Source organism: Ptiloglossa arizonensis, chromosome 8 (assembly GCF_051014685.1).
Source record: "Ptiloglossa arizonensis isolate GNS036 chromosome 8, iyPtiAriz1_principal, whole genome shotgun sequence".
Taxonomy (NCBI): Eukaryota; Metazoa; Arthropoda; class Insecta; order Hymenoptera; family Colletidae; genus Ptiloglossa; species Ptiloglossa arizonensis.
Genome location: NC_135055.1, coordinates 13,742,929 through 13,757,651, shown reverse-complemented (window position 1 = coordinate 13,757,651; position 14,723 = coordinate 13,742,929). Strand labels below are relative to the sequence as shown.

At 37.6% G+C, this 14,723-nt stretch overlaps 1 protein-coding gene across 13 annotated transcripts in view; it reads left to right on the top strand.

Moving 5' to 3' along the window:
- The window catches only part of LOC143150547 (rap guanine nucleotide exchange factor 2), a 300,304-nt gene that overhangs the window by 158,275 nt on the left and 127,306 nt on the right, over positions 1–14,723 (top strand). The gene's annotated exons all lie outside the window — the stretch shown is intronic.

The following is a 14,723-nucleotide window of genomic DNA, read 5'->3' as shown; positions in this document are numbered from 1 at the left end:
AAATCGATCGAAGTCGGCTTTGCGGATTTATTCAGTAAGTATCGGAATTGAACAGTAACCGATTATTTTATCATTACTTCTGCAATTAATTAACGAAACAATGTTACATAACGATAAAAACAGTCGTTAAACAATTAATCATCGCCGAGATTGATGAGTATTCTTGTTTAATATTCCCCGTAATCTGTGCTCATTAATCAGGAATTTGTAATTATAACACGAAAGATCCGAGAATTTCAACATGGACGTTCAATCGTTAACACTGTATCAATAGGCATTACTCTTGAAAAAATCGTGACTCCGTAGAGAATCATTTTTAAAAATAGAGTTTTCGACGTAAACTCGTTTTTAGCGAAAACGAGACTTGAAAAAATCGGATCACCTAGAAGTTTGCTGTTCCAAATCACACGGAATTTCTCGTAAAAGGACTTCAAAAGCGTCTCTGAACTTTCCCTCTCGGTTGTGTCCTAATCGGTCGAGTTTCGAGCGTTTTTTTTTTTTTTTGTCTCGCAGGGACAAAACGTCGGTTCTTTGTTTATATCCCCCGGCGTCGTTCTTCTACCTTTCTTTTTTACCACGCTTGGTTAGCTTGGTGTTCACTTTTGAGAAAGTATCGCGACTCTAGCGCATCGCGGTCACAATTTTTTTTCTCTCTCTCTCGTTCTCGAACGATTTAACGAACAAACGACGGAAACGAGCGCAACGAGGTCATACAAAGGACGACTGTAACAAATCGTCGGCCATCGCTCGTTTCGTTTCTCGAATCGGCTGCGCGATGGCTTCTGAAATTTATTTCTCTCTCAGGGATGCGTTTTTATCTGCGTACCCCCACTAACGACAAAATAATAAAAATTGCAGTCACGTCGATGTATCAATCGATAGTTAATTAATATCCAAAGTGTGATACGCGGTATATTTGAGAATAAATTTGACACGAAAACGACAGAATAGTTGCAATAATGGTTATTTTCCTCCGCAGGGGAAAAAATTACGAAACAATATTTTGATTTGTTTACGAAAAAGTATAATGATTTGTTTTTTTTTCTTTCTTTCTTTTTTTTTCATCATTTCTTTAACGAGAAATTTCCACTGCAAGTAAGAAGAGGAAAAGAGTTCCGTTCCGCGTCAGTCTTCCGTCACGGAATATCCGTAAAAGCTGATAAATTTAAACGAACACGGTTTACGGCGTATTTTAGAAACTTTAGCCGGAGTTTTTTTCGCTTTTACGGCACACTTTCTGCAATAAAAATGCTCATGAGCCGTAGCAGAAAGCTCCAAGTCACGCCCCAGTTTATTGCTCGTCGATAAAGTACAATGTACCATCATCGCGATACAATGGGTTGTGTGTTCTGGAGGGGTGGTGTTGTTACGAAATTATTTCGAACGCGTCATAAAATTGAATCGTGCGCGTAGTGTTCGATGCACAGTTTCCGTGTGGAAATTCACGGTGATCCCGCGATCGATAATAAGACGAGAATCTCGCACGGTTCTGTGTCGACTTGAAAAAAAACTGTTTCGTTGAAACGAAAACACGTACAACGAGACATGACAAACAGCGTTTCAGCATCGATTTAAATGCAGTGTTTGGATGAGAATCTAGGGCGGCGTTTTAATTTCTTCCTATTTTCCGCCCGAGCAATTGACGAGAGATTATGTTTCAATGTTTTTAACGGATTATTTATCGACGTTGCTTTTTTACCTTTTATCTCTTGTTTTAAATCGACGAATTTTCGACATTTGCTGAGCTCTCTCATCATTTTTAGCGAAAAAAAAGGTTTTAACGCGTTTCGAAAAAATTTTTTTCAGTATCTTGGTTTATATTTTATTTTATTTGTTAAAAGAATCAAAATACTGCGATCGAAGATTACGTAAACGAGGGTATGTTTGCATAGTCTGTTTTAAGGTTGAAAATTAATAATATTAGAAACTGATCGTCGAAAATGTTTCAAAATAATTTATTTAGTAACCTTTGCGAGTCTGATTATATTCTAGTGTAAATAGTAATTGATGGGAGATTTAAATAAAATATTGAATAGTACAATGTACTGGTAGTTGTGTTAAATGGAATAATGATTTTTGCAACCAGCAAGCATATCTTCGAAAGGGGGTAGGTAGAAGTGGATATATGTTCTGAAAATGCATATACGTGAAATAAAAAGTGAAGAGAATTAATATTGCACATGCCAAGATATGAAATTCGCTCCATAACAAATTCAATATTGCATCGATACGAAACGCGTATTAACAGAGAACAGGGGACAGTTCGAAATATAAAATTAAATACAATATTCCCGTTTGCAATTCATATTTTCGTTACAACATTTTCACGAAGCACATTTCTACAACATTTTCGTCCCGTTTTTAATTATAATACGTGCCGATGAAATTTTCACGACACACACATCAGACACCCTATACAATATTCAAATTCGGAAAATACATCTTAAAAATGTTCAATATTCGATGTTTCGATGCAAGAGTTTAGATAATTCTAAAAAAATTGAATCGTTAATCGGATAAATACAAAATACAGTCTGATACAAATTTACACGCAAATATTACAAATATATTAAAGTTAACCAAAATCGTTCTTACTACTACGCTAATATTTTATTTGACTTCTATCGTAAACTCTATTATAACGATGTAAATTATCATTTATATAAATTATAAATAGATATATACTGTGGGGAGCTCTGTAGACTTTTGTTCTAATTTTAACAATACAATATAAATGAATCGTTAAATTCTTATTTATTTAAATTGTACATACACACACACATTCTATACGATGTGAACAATGTACGTATGTATATTTTGGCGACTCTGTAGACTTTTGTTCCAATTTTGAAAGAAATTCACACGTAACGTTTCACAACGCCAAGAAAGGGACGTAAATTGCGATCTACTGTGGTTTTTGTTTGCACCGGCGGAGACACAAATATGTGTGTCAACAGGAACTTTTCGCGGTGCACGTTGCACTTGGGCCTTTGAGCACACGTTCGCGATCTTTGACCCAGTTGACATTGTTCAACCGCGCGAGAGCATTGCAGCGATTCGTTCTATTTTGGAGCTGACAGCAATCGTGAGTCAAATTTCGTTTCAATTTGAATTTCACCGCAGTTTTCGCGAGTCTCGATGCTTTGATAGGCCAGACGATACATACAGTTCAAATGATATCGTTATTCCGCAGTAACGATGCGGCTAAATTAATAAACGATCTTCCACAGTTTCCTCCAAAATCGTTGCAACGCTACAACACTGCTCATCGATTGTCTCGCTTGTAAAAAAATTATTTTCTACTCTACACATTGAAAAATACTTTCACAACCAGGAAAAATAAATCATTCAAAAAGCAAACTTTTTCCTTGCCATTCTGACCTACAAACGAACAATTACGATAACTTAAGATAGCGTTAGTTTCATTGATAAAAATCAGAGAATATTCCACATTAAAAGAATCGAGTAACATCACTCGATTATAAAATCTTCTAATTCTCCAGTATATTCGAAAAAAGTTTGCGAAAGAATTACAGTGAACTTCCTGTTTCAATTTACAATTTTAAAAGTAACATTGCATTCAAAAAAAAAAAATACTTATCATCGAAAAAGTTTCCGGTACTCTCGAACGTAGTCGATTCACCCAATAATCGCGACCCGTTGTTTTCATTGTTTTACTCGTCGCGCGATCGTTATTTGCATTTGTTACGCGCCGAACGTTATTTACACGTCGGTGCGCGGGACGAAAATGTTTCTTTTCAGGAAAATCGATACTTCCCGTCGAACAACGTGCGCTGTGCTCTTCCTTTTCGTACGTGAGAAAATTCCGTTTCCAATTAAAATCCAGTCTTGGCGAAAGCGCTTTCTCCGTGGATTTCGTCTCGGCTCGGATATGCCCCGGCGTCGTCCGCTACACGTTTCGTGTATCGTCTCGGTGGTTATGGAGCGTTATTCGAACGCGTTGTAACGAGTAAACGGAAGTTACGAAAGAAGCGAGTTCTTCCACACCGTTTCTGATTTTTATCGCCGCGATGCAATTCCGTGCACGGTCACCGCGGTATCCGTAACACGGTGCTCGCTCGAAGAGCCTCCTCCCAGCTTCTCATCGAGATCTCGAGCTTTTCCGCCTCGAAACGCCTCGGTTGTTTCGAGTTTACCGTATTCGTCGACGCGCAAGCTCCACGGGGGAATAATCGTTTCGGTAAAACACGCTCCGCGGACAAATTTTCTGCTTCCTGTGAAAGTTCATCGAGGTTTCGCGTTCTCTCGTTTCTCGATACTTCTCGATCGTTCTGATGCAATCGTGAGTACACGTAGCGATAACCTTATCGATGAACGATCGATTGCGAAGACACTGTTTCTAGATTTCTCGATTCTGGTGAGATTTTAAAAAGAGATATGTTTTGCTTCGTTGGATCGAAATGTTCGTAAAGTTGTTAAATGTGGATAATATAATCGTAAACGATTTATGAATGGGAAAATTGAATAAGAGAAACTTAAATATTGCTATGTGTGATTCGGATGAATATTAATTATTGTTTTGTCTTTTGTTATAGTAGCCTTGAAAGTTAAATTTACATAGTTTTACAAAAAATTATCGAGCAGTGAGATGTTATATAGGTATTATTAGAAAATTAACGAGAAAAGCAGTACGTATCTAACCATAAATTTGAACTATTTTTGCCTTTGTCCTTCAATATATACAGAAAAAAATTTGAAAAAATGAAACAAATTATTTATAGAACAAAGTCGAAGAGAAAATTGTATTTATTTGTAATTTTAAATACAAAGGACGAGTTGAGAGTTTGTTAGAAATACAAACTTGCTTAAAAGTTGATCGTTTCGAGCAGAAATAAATAGGGTAATGTTGAATGTTTATTGCGTAATAATTTTAGCAACGACTGTATATAATTTCCATTGTTCGATGACACACCGGCAACGCAAGCGCGTTTCGAGTCCCGCGGTAATATTTTGTCACGGTTGGACGACGATCCTCGAAGCGACGTAACATCCACGCAGAGCTGGAAATCGCTGGAAAATAACTCCTCCAAGGCATCTCCTTTTTCCTTCTACTCGGGATCGGTTTACAAACGTTCGTGTCTTCCAGGAAGAGTGTGATTTTTTACCGTCTCTATGACGAATGTTAAAATAGCTCGTAAATTGGACGAAATTTAATTCGAGTAAACAATAACCATTGAAATAACGGTACGAAGATTTATCCGCAACGTTTAATTCGATCAAATAGTTAAACTTTTATTCCTTCGTTGACATATATATTTCGTTCTTCAATTCCAATTCGTATTTTCATTCCACAAGAAATGAATAAAAAGTTCAAGATTAGATAGTTAAATTTTTATTCCTTCGTCGACATATATATTTCGTTCTTCAATTCCAATTCGTATTTTCATTCCACAAGAAATGAATAAAAAGTTCAAGATTAGATAGTTAAATTTGTATTTCTACGTTGACTATATATATTTCATTCTCTAATTCCGATTCACATTTTCATTCCACAAGAAATGAATAAAAAGATTGGATAGTTAAATTTTTATTTCTACGTTCGCTACACATACATATTTCATTCTATAATTCAAATTCATATTCTTCCTCAACAAGTAACGAATAAAAAGTTAATTTTTTATTCGCGTTGAAAATTTTCGATTCCATGAAAATTGTCCCCATCCATGAAATCTATTTTCACTTCGAAACGACAGCTCGGAAGAATATATTCTATGTACGTTTTCTTCGTCACTTTCGAGACACGATTGTTGCACACTATTGCGTTTCTACGTTCTCTTCCACTTTGGATCAAAACTCTTTCGTTGTTTTCTATCTTTTTTCTTCTTCTTTTTTTTTTTGGAACCGTGGACGAGCTCACGGCGGCTCGAAAAAAGTTGTCGGTTCTTGTAGCTCGCAAGTCGCGATTGTTTCGTATGCATTGTGTTTTACGAAGCCCTTGGTTTCGCGGAAAGCTACGGCTGAAAAGGAGTCGCGGCAAGAAAGAACTTTCCGTTTCGCCGATGGAAGTTCCTTCTTCGCGCATACACGCGTGGAAATGGTCTGTTTTCAGTTCGTTGCTGTTCTTCGATCCTCGACTTGTTCCAGAGTTTCGCGACTGAAACGAAAATTCACCGTGTTCTCCAAGTCGTCGCGAACTAAAATTACCGTTTCGCGCGAGAAATATTCCGTATTCCTCTCGCATAGACTTCGACGATAACTTTTTACCACGGTGTTGTGTATTCTTCCTGCAAATTTTCTTCCAGCTGTCTCTTGAAATTGAAAATCGTGGGTAGTATTGTGTATCAGGGATGAGCTAACTTATCCAACTAGAAACTTCGAATACAGAAGAAAAGATGAACAACGTTCGGTTCGTTATTTGTTCGATACAATTTAAATTGAAAATTATTAGTATTCTACATAGTGGAAAATCTGATCTCAGTATCTGTTCGATCGAATGATACAGAAGTATCTCTTTAAGTGGTTTAAATCAAAATTTAGAATATAGAAAAAAAGATAAGCAAAGTTCGATACATTATTTGACTAAAATTAGATTAAAGATTCTATCCATTAGAGAAGTTTATAATATCTTATTAATTATTATTAAATAATCTCTATTTAATGTCCGTTTAATCGAATAAATCACTACATAGAGTAGTACCTCGTTAAGCGATCATATTTTTCCCTCGATAATCGAATCGGAGTCGTCCTCTCGATTGTTGCTCTTTCGTTCATCTTCGGTGTACCTTTCACGTTGAACGTTACGTACAAAATATGATTTAATTTTCTTTTTTAAAGCGGTAAAATGGTTTGCAATTTGTTAATAATAGTAACGCAGCCATTTGTCATCCATTAAAGGAACAAAATTTTATAAACACACCATTTACGAGAAAGAGACACCGGTCTACACTTTGCCTCTTACTCTATTTTCAAAAATTTTCTCGTATCATTTCACTCGCAATATTTCCTTACATTCCCCTGTATTTATTTATTTTTTCTCATCGTTGTTCTCCTCCCTCGACGCGAAAGTAAGGGTTTATATTTCAAAATCTTCGCCAGGAATTCGCTTAAATTGTTCCCTCGCGATTTGCAACGCAATTCCATGTGAAAAGAGGAACCATTTTATATTTATAATTTTAAAAACTCAACCAGGTACGAACAAGACACAAATATTTACTTCTCGTACTATTTCCAGAAATCCTACTTCCCATATTATCTCATTCCTCGTATTTCTTTTCATTCCCCTTTAATATTCACTTATTTCTCTTCTCGTCATTATTTCCCTCCTTCGACTCCAAAGTACTCACTTTTCGAAATCACCAAAAATTACCCAGAATTATACTCTCGTGCTTCAAAGTTGTAAAAACTTTTTTACTCGTTGTAAAAAAAGACTCTTGTTTGTAATTACAATTTTAAAAACTCAACCACTTGTGAAAAAGGGCCACAAACTCTCGTTCCTCGTATTTCCTTATTTCCTTTTATTCCCCTTTAATATTCACTTATTTCTGTTCCCGTGGTGGTTGTTCTCCTCGGACGCGGAAGAAGGGGGATCGTTTCCAAGGTTTCGCGTGAAATTCACCGAGATTGTTTGTCCCTTCGATGGAAAATTTCGTATCGGGCGACGATCGTACGTTCTCGATCGCGGCGCGCACCACGGCTCTCGGGGTTCGCATTTTGTTACACGCCGTTGCTCCGCTTCCTCGTTTCTCTCGCTTCTTCGCTCCGTACGAACGAATACGCGGCGTCGGTGCCTCTTGTTTCCTCCCGGACGGCGGGACGCGGGCGTCGCGGCGCGGAGCGGAGCGGAGAAACGGCCGCGCGAAACAATACGGCGTGTTGGGCCGCGATAATTAATTACGGTTCTGGCGGAGAGAACACCGACCAGAACGATTACGCTCATTGTTGGAATTATTTTCCTTTTTTCTTTTTTTTTCAACCAATGGCAAACAACCGGGACCGACGAACGCTCGAAACCCGATGAAATTCGGCGATTTGACCGTTTTGTTTATTATTTCTGTTTATTCTATTCTTTCGTATTTTTTTCTTCTTTTTTTCAACCCCAGATTCGGTCCGCGATGAATTTTTTTCCCCGGCGCGGCTGTGTACCATTCAAATTTATTTAAATTTCCGCGATACCGAGAAGCTCCGGGAAAAATGGCAATTTCGGTGAAACGGTCCAGTTGCAAATCACACCGACGTTCAATTTTGTTTCGGGAAAGGTAAACCGTCATGGATGCCGAACGAATCATTTTTTGTTCGTTCGTTGTTTGTCCATGCAATTTGTTTCTCTCTGTCGATGGTGGAACATCGGTTAACGGAAGCGTCGATTTTAAGAAAAATCTACGGTATTATCGAGAGAAACGAACAGAGAAGAATTTTGTTCGATCGAGTGGTTCAATTTGTATCGATTCTTTGCGATGTATTTCGTTTTATTTTTCGTATCCTATAGTTTGTCGAACGAGCAATTGACAAAAAGTTGTTTATCGTTTATTCGTTGCTCGGAACTTTCATCCGGATAAAACGAGGAACGAACGCAGCCCATATCATTCCACGACTTTGAAATTGTTCTTTCAGTCGTTGTATAACCGTTCGTTCGATTTGCCAAGTTTCCTTTAAGTTTCGATGTATTTTTAATAGTAAAACGTATTTCTGCTTCCATCGAATTTCATACGTACCTTCGAAAGTGTTATAAAAAGGAGAAAATACGAATTAATTTACGATTATAATTAATTTTCTATTTCAATAATTGTCACCGAATATTGCAGGCAAAAGCACCGTTAATAATCGAATAACTTTAAAATGTTCGAAACCACCCCTTTGTTAATTGCAACGTTAATGCGTTAGAATCGCATATAATATAAAAGGTAGGAGTAAAATACGATGCATCGATGTGAAATTATTATAAATAGACAGTTACGGCGCGAAAAATACAAGATGCGTGGTGTTTTTAACCTAATCTCGACGTACGGTAGAACCTCGAGAAATGCAATCTCGATAGTTGCATGCGTGTCTCGTTCGTTGCATCGCGTTGACAAGCGAAAGAGACGGGTCACGTAGCAACCAGTGAAGTTGAGAGCGAATGAAATAGAGGCAACCATAGGTGGTGGGGATGAGCTGTATAAGTAGGGCTCCTTATTGGATTGGTTACCTCGATAATTGCGTGAATCTCGATGCTTGCATGAATTTTCAGCCCCATTTCACTTCAATTATCGAGGTTCTCTGTAGTACACGACTATGTTACGCAGCTAGTCGCACAAGTGTACATATATATATATATACATTCGTCTAATGTAGTGTAAAAGCAGTGTATATACTTACTATACCGTGTACTACTATACTACTTACGTAAGCGTTACACGACAACGCAGAACAAACAAAATATTAATACACACCTTTAGTGACGGTAACAATTTAGTACGATTAAATTCACCTGTGATATTGAACGGATTGTTTCGATCGAAATAAATAAAAATTCGTATCGATATTGACCTATAACCAATCCTTCGATGCGTTGCTTTGTCGTGTCATTGGAAAATTAAATTGTAGATATTTATTCACAATTTTCCTCGTTATTTCTATATTTGAATATTGAAACAATTGAAAAGTTCATCGTACGCTTGTCAATATTCAATAAGTATTATTAATCTCTTTGAACTGTTTTTTTGGCCTATCCGACAGGTAATTTGTAACACCAACTCTGAAACTCTCGTAATAATACATTTTATACATCGTACAAATATCCATGGCCAACTGTACACGTTCACTTGGAATTCGAGACAATGTATACCGTCATAATGGTTCCTGAACCCTGTTGAACATACTCGTACACTTAAAGGGAAAAAACTTGTTCATCTCACCACAAATGTACGAGAATCGTGGCGAATGAACTTGCGCATCCAACCGCGTCGTATCAATCGGAAGTCGAAGCTGGCCTACACGTTTAGAATGGTACAGACAAGTTTTCCTTCGAGCTGGTGTATATTAAATACACCGTAGTTATTGTATGGAATATTTCCCCATACACGAGATAAGAAAGCGTGTATTTTGAACGATTTTTAAAATATTTTAAATACACTTCACCGCTTGTGTAGGCAAGAAATAATACGATCGATAGGGTATGTATATAATTCGTAAAATTCGAGACGTGTAAAATTTTCTTTTATTCGTAGATTGAATGTCAGTAGTCTAAATGAGAATTTTTCCACCATGGCTGAACAACTTGAACTGTTCATCACGGTCAATTGTCGATATTATAAATTTCTAATCTTTTCTAATAAATTTCTATCTATCGATACGTTATACACTTCTTTTTTTTTACTTCAAAATCGAAAGTGAGTCAAGTAACGCGATCGATCGACTCGCTCGAATTTCGATGGTATAATTTCGTACCACCGCGTATATCAATGATCGCGTCAATAAAACCAACGCTCGAGTCACAGAGATTCCTAACGAGCGACAGAGTCAATTTTATCGGTCTTCGAACTCGATTAATTCTGCTCGTTTCGACCGTTGCACGAACGTCATCCGAACGCGAATCGTCTGAGTTGTTCAACGTTTCCAGTGCCCGTAATTGCGAATCGCTCGAAATTGGAGTAACAAGAAGTATTTACGCGTACGTTTCGCCCCGCGCGCGGACAAATTAACCCGCTCCGGGTGTAACAAAGTAACGCGCGTGTCTCTATGGAAGGCAATTGATCCGTCGAGGATACCGAAACCTTGGAAATATAAATTCGGTTATTCGCGACCTCGTGAATATACGTGGAATCGATCGATAACCGAGGTTTCCTTCGAAGAAAGGAAACAGAACGATGCGACGATGGGAAAAAAATACGATCGATAACACGGGGTTGAACCTGGGTACGTACCCAAAAGTAACAAAACTGAGATGCGTGGACGAGATTGTCTCGTTTTATTCTAGGATAGAGACAATCGGGATTCGATTAAGCGTCTGAAAGTTTTGAATAAATAATTTGAGATATTCGTCACTGTCGACCGTACCGATATTATCAATCTCGAAGCTCGAAGATCAATTTCAAGCCATCGAGAGGAAATACCACGATCGATACCGTGTGCATCGTTTATAAAATTCGAGACGCGTAAGTGTTTCTTTTATTTGGAGATTGAACGTAGATTAAGTAACGCGATTGAGAATTCTTTCACCGTGGCTGTACAATTTGAAACGTCCATCACGGTATCGATATTATCAATTTATAATTTTATATGGACAGGAAATAATACGATGGATACTGTATGCGTAATTCGTAGAGTTTGGTAATAGTGTAATATTTTCTTTTATTTGTAGATCGAAAGTAGTCCATACGAGAATTTTTTCACCACGTCTGTACAACTTGGAACGTTCCTTACGGTCTGTCATCGATATTATCGATTTTTAACCTTAAATGGAGTAAGAAGATACTTCCAGAAAATTAAGTTCAGTGTACAGTGACTCATTCGTTCAAATAACATATCTATTCCCTCGTCTAGCAATAGTATATAGAGGGTAGGTCGTTTAAAATCGTAGAACGAATATCTTCGTCGCGTCTCATCTTTGGAGAAAGGAACAAGCGAAACAATTCCATTTTGAAATGTAAAATGACAAGGAAAAGATTATTTCTCTCAAGTTTTTCTATCTTGTGTTCAATACAACCGTGTTAATTCTTTACATCTGTGCAAAGTTTTCGACATTTTTCGAGAATATTCTTTTCGAATTCTACCCAAATTTTTACATCGTTTGATAGAACGTTTTCAAACAAAATACATAGTAAATATGCTACATCTCCAGACACCAAAACGTACATGGATTTATTTCAAATATTATGAAAGAAACTTTCATTCAAAATTATCAAATCCTTGCTTGCTACCTTTTCACCGATACCTTCAGATTTATTACAAATCTCGTCTAAAACTGTACATCCACCCAACGCAAACTAAGTAAATTCGTACATGATATTCTTTTCGCAGAAATACAATCTTTACTTCACAACCGATCAAATTAACCGCACAACCTCGAGTTATTCGTTCGTCTCGTTGCAAAAAAGTTTACCTACGTACCTATTCAGGCTCTGTGTGAAAATTGATCATCCAAGTGTGCGCAATTTTCCTCCCAGCGGTGGCACATTCGATGAAACACCGGAGGCGTCTTGGATTTATGTTCGATTCGGTTCCAAGGTCGGTTCGACGATTTCCAATTTATCGTGTTCCTTTTCGCCGTAAGGGGGCACGGAAAATTGCTCGTAACTCGAGGTACAAGCAATTCGAGCCATCCATGCCAGATTTTCGTCACATTTCCCGGTTTTCCCGAACGAAAGTGGCGACTTCCGACACGTGTCCCTTTTCCTTCGACGCCACGACCCTGGCAATTAAGTCCCCTCTCTCTCTTTCTCTCTCTCTCTCTCGATGGGCAGCAGGGTTAGCTACTTCTTGTCTTCTCGTCGATGGATGAACACATGTGACCAAGTTCCAGGAAGTATTTCGAGTTGTCCAAGCTATCCTTTCCTTCCTGACAGCTTCGAGCCGCGATGTTACATAAGGCAGACGGATGCACCCTGCTTTCTCTTTTTTTCTTTTCTTTTCTTTTCTTTTTTTTTTTTCTTCTATTCCTCGCCACCCAGGTTAGAATGTTTACTCGTCTGTGGTACGGAACAGATTAGATCGTTCTACTGTCTCGCCTCCATCGTAGAAAGTGTTTTGTTGCATTTTTATTTATCGTTGAATTCGTTCCACCGTGTGTTTCCAACAGTAGCAACACCTCTCTCGGCTATCGGTACACCGGTCATCCGGCACACTACACCTGCACCAGTTTACAGAGTGATAGCTTGTTTATTAACCGGAAAATTTGCTCCCCCCTGGTTTTGTTCGTTGAATTTTTTCTCGGACAGGTGGACTAGTATTTGTGTTTTTCTCGATAGTTGTAGATGGGAACCTGCGGCGAAAGTCATTTTGTAAATTATAGGATTTGGAGCTTGATTTTTGCACATTTTGATACAATTTTTCCCTTTTGATTTTACATTGCTGGGAATTTATTGTATATTTTCAATTTTAGAATTTTGTGTTTTGACTCGAACAAAGTGGACCTGATGTCGGAGTTCTCTGAGTTGCTGATCAAAGATCTTTGATTATGTTGGTATAGTTTCTTGGCTCTAGATTCTTTTTATTTTTCGTCGATATTACGAGTGGAATATGCAGTAAAAGTGATTTTATAAATCGATTATTGCAGATTTATATGGATTTTAAATTACGAATCTATCGTGTATTTATTGTATGTTATTAATTTTGGAATTTCATTAGAAAAGTGAAAAGTGGTTCTAAAATCAGAGTCAGACTGCTTTATAGTTTCTCAGCTTTGAACAAAATTAATGTTACGTTGTTTCGACCTCGTTTCTTAAATTATTATTCTTTCGTCGAAACGTCGACGCTCGTTTATTTATTTTGGAGAATGCAATGACATTCGAGCCTCGTGTACAAGGCCCTCTTCGGTTGTACACGTAATAATAAAGAAAAATTCGCTGAAAATAAACAGGAAAGATAAATCTGCAAACGTTTCTACTTGTTCTTTAATTAATTGTATACGTGTACCCGAAGAGGAGCGAAATTATAAATAAACAAGATGGATCTTCTCTCGAGACCAAATTAACAATTCATTCTCTTCATTTATTACAGTTACATATAACGAACCAAGTAAAGAAATACTTTTATTTTATCATTCTTCTCAAGCTCGAGATACTCGCTGCACGAAATTTCATCTGTTTGGCTTCTTAGCACAGTGACCCGATCGATGTATTCGCAATTATTCTAAAAGTTTTTTTTTCTCTATCTTTTTACATTCGTGTGCACCGAAAGTTCTTTAATTTTTCTAATTTCCAAGGAAAACTTTGTAACTCGAGATTGAAAAACGAATTTTTTGTAAAATACACAAAGATACAAGATCCGAATCAATTCTACGATTTATTCTTACTTTTCATTGAAAAAATTTCTTCGAAGTTTTCAATTTCCCGCGTGAAAAAGAACGAATCGAGCGTCAAGTTTCTTCGATTCTTGTTAGGTAGCTGTTCGATGCAACGACTCGATGCATATTGTACGTATCAGGAGTATTTCTATTTTTCAACCTTTAGCTCGTAATATTAACATCAAAGTCGCATTCGAATACCCAACGGGGCAGTACGCGAGACACTACGAAGAATGTCGGACACGTTCAACAATTCCAGCTACGCAAACATACAATTTTATTTTTATTTTTCATCGCGCCACGTGTCTCCCTGTACGGAACCATAACTCGTTTATCAACGAGTAGAATTCTTCCCTCGTGGCCTGTCATATTAATGTTAAAGGCCTGTTTAAAATACAACCGTGGCGGAACAGGAGACATTTAAAGATCCGTGCGTCGAAGGTTAAGTTCAAAGAGTTACACGTTCCTTTGGAATCGCACCAGTTCGTGAGAACGATACGCGAAATCTGCGTATCGCGAACGATATCGAACGATGCTTCTTGTTTTTAACTCGTGCGTTCTCGTTTGCAACCGTACGCGTGAAAAACATTCGCGAAAACCGTAACACGACGTATGATTCATTGTTTCGGCGCAAGGGAAAGTCGCACTTTGCGAGATACCTTTTGTAATCGCGGTATCATCGTAAGTCCAATTACAGAAATAATTTAGCTTACGCACAGGAGCAGATAGATTGGCAATCGGTTCGATCGCGAACATTTAAAAAAAAAAAAAAAACGCGAAA